The 3274-nt window shown below is 30.5% G+C and overlaps 1 pseudogene; it reads left to right on the forward strand.

Moving 5' to 3' along the window:
• Positions 1-96: 96 nt before the first annotated feature.
• Positions 97-2481, forward strand: LOC107856273 (annotated as a pseudogene).
• Positions 2482-3274: the final 793 nt, after the last annotated feature.

Raw genomic sequence — 3274 nt, forward strand, 5'->3', positions numbered from 1 at the left:
GCTATTTAGGATTAATTCATACAATAAGATATTAAACCCAAACACCAAAGCTCAAATTTAATTCCTTATTTCTTTTTTATTTCATTCTGCTAAAAAATGATACTTGTTTATTTCATCCTATTAGATTTTCTACAGCTTAGTTCAAATTCTGCCGCTAATGAGAATTTTGAAAATTATGTTGGTTGCGACATGCCCAAATCAGATATGGACCTAGTAGAATTTACATTGAATTTGGAGTACTTGGAAGCTGAATTTTTCTTGTGGGGTTCTTCGGGATATGGTTTGGATAAATTCGCACCTGAACTTGTGGATAGTGGGCCGCCACCTATTGGTGCTCAAATTGCAAAACTTAGCCCTCTCATAAGAGATGTCATAACCCAATTTGGATTCCAAGAAGTCGGATATCTCAAGTTTTTTTCCATCTCATAATCTTATATTGATTCTTATGATTTTTTTTATTTACTATGAATAAGTAAAAAATAGTCATCAACATTCTATAAGGGATGTCTTTGAATTTATGAAGCTCTATAGTCGAACTATAATGTCACTTATCTTACCACTACCTCTGATAACGAGAACGCAGATCCTACGACTAACTCGGAAAGATCGAGAGGATATTTTCAAGACCTTTATGCTCTAAATGTCTAAATCCTATTATTTAGTTCTAGATGGTAACAACTGTAAGCTAATCTTTAAATGTTTCACTTCCAGAGCAGGAGATGTTCAAAATGGGTGCAAAACTTAACATTATAAAATGTGGCAGATACAAGTTCTATTATTGGGCATTACAAATTAATTTTCTTTCTTTCCGTAGCCAATATTCCACCCCACCCATGCCCTTCACACCTGGACAACCTCCGTATCAATGTCTGATAATGTTTTGCTTCTATTATATATAAATGCTTTTGGGATAATAAATATTGAAACATGGTAAAAATGCCACTTAATTTTAGCTAACATATCTCATACATCCTTCTCAAGTCATAGGTGTAGTTCACTTTCATCTCCTAATCTAGTCTATATATTATGTCTTACTAATTTTGTTTCATTCTATATGAAGGTATTTCAGCATCATGAAATTTAAGAATTTTTTATTATTAGTTTGATCTACAATGTATTAAATTTTTGTAATTATTAAAATACATAATTGAGGTTGGAATGGAAAGGTTACGTTAAATTCATTATTTGTAGAATATATAATTCAAAAGAATAATGTAAAAATTAATGCAGGGCTATTAAAGATACAATAACAGGATTTCCGACGCTACTACTAAATCTAAGGAGAGAATCATTTGCAACAGTGATGGATGATGCATTTGGACATCCATTAAAACCACCTTTTGATGCTTATGCTAATGACATCAACTATCTTCTTGCCTCCTATGTAATACCTTATGTTGAACTCACCGGATATGTTGGCGCTAATCCTAAACTCTAAAGCTCTACTGCCGAAAGAGTAAGACTACATACTTTGTTCTATCTTGTTTTACACTATGCGAAATAGATTACTTGTCTTTAAACAAGGTAGTATTAAAATTACTAGTATAAGCATCCATATGATTTTCTTATTTAATTAAATTTTATATATTAAATAATATTAAGATGAAAGGGTAATTTTATCAATAGTTGGAGGTAATATTTATTATTATTATTATGATTGTGAAAACAACATTTTAAGTAAACTTACCTGTAGTGGCCATGTATGAAACTTAAAACTCTTTTTTCGTTGAGTTTAAATTATATACTTAGACAATGTAAATATTATTTGTACACTATCACTGAAGTTTAATATGTATTAGCAGGTTTGTTATAACATCCTTACTAGATATCTAATTAATTCTTGACCAAAAATTTATGGATAATCATCTAATAAATGATCCTACTGGTAATTTGGATGGCAGCTTGTTGCAGGATTACTCGGAGTCGAATCAGGTCAAGAAGCTGTTCTAAGAGCATTACTTTATGAGCGAGGAAGAGAGAAGGTAGAACCCTACGGGATTACAGTAGCAGAGTTCACAAACCGAATATCAAAGTTGAGGAACAAACTGGGACGCCATGGAATTAAAGATGAAGGACTTAATGTGAAACCGAAAGTAGGTGCTGAAGGGAGGATAAGGGGAAATGTACTTGCAAGTAGTGGCCAAATAAATATTTTGATATAGAATATGCCTTACATATATATATCAATATAAGTATAAATATATATATATATATATATATATATATATATATTAATAAAACTAATATTGATTTATACAGACAAAAGAGATTTTTAGTTAAAAGTGCTCAATTGAAATTTTTTTTGTCGATGTGGTTATGCCATTATTTGCAGGGGACAAGTACTCGATGGCCTACGACAGAACTCCAAAGGAAATATTAAGAATAGTGTATGGAAGTGGAAAAGAGAATAAACCTGATGGATTTTATCCAAAGGGAGCGGAAGGGTGGATAGCAAAATCATATCTTAGGCATAGGGACTAGCTATTTAGAAACATACAAAATTATTGCTTACTTCCTGCAAAGTAAATAAAAATAAGTGAGTTATAAAGTGGGTACTAAAAGTGATGTTGGGATATTATATTTGTGTTTAAATATTAATTTATCTTATGAATCGTATCATTAGATCATATCACATTATACTAAAAGGGGAAATATCCTACCCTAATGTTTTATCGCGTGTTTTTGCCCCTGTTGTAAACCAAAATGTTATTAAACATCTGATTAAATTAACATATTAAATGTAAATAGACTAAAATAAATAAACAAAATCATTCATTGAGCAGATCTGTTTGTTTCAGCAAAAAATAATTATTGTAGCTTGCACTTTTATAATTTCTTTAATTATATAAGTATCAACTTCACACATTTCTATTGTTTCATCCCTAAAGCTTTAACGAGTTACATTGTGACAATAGTATTTATACAGAGCTTCTCCAAGAAAATTGGCACCATTAAGAGGCCTAAACATGAAAGATATGCATGTATCTTTCTTCATGACTATACCCAATAATATTTATATAAATGCCACATCCCAAATTATTGACTCGCATGGGCACTTACTCTATTCTAATTAGATTAGTGAACTCTCACCACTCAATAAATTATTATGAGAAATCTAACTAACAACTTATAAATAATACACAGTTAAATCCTGATACCAATGATATGATCAACATCTGAAATAATTACAAGAAATATCTTCTTAAAATGAACAACTCTCAAAACCCAGTTTGACATGTACAAGAGCTTCTACAAAAATCATGGAAAAAAAAAT

The sequence above is a fragment of the Capsicum annuum genome, unplaced genomic scaffold (genome assembly GCF_002878395.1).
Source record: "Capsicum annuum cultivar UCD-10X-F1 unplaced genomic scaffold, UCD10Xv1.1 ctg36954, whole genome shotgun sequence".
Lineage (NCBI taxonomy): Eukaryota > Viridiplantae > Streptophyta > Magnoliopsida > Solanales > Solanaceae > Capsicum > Capsicum annuum.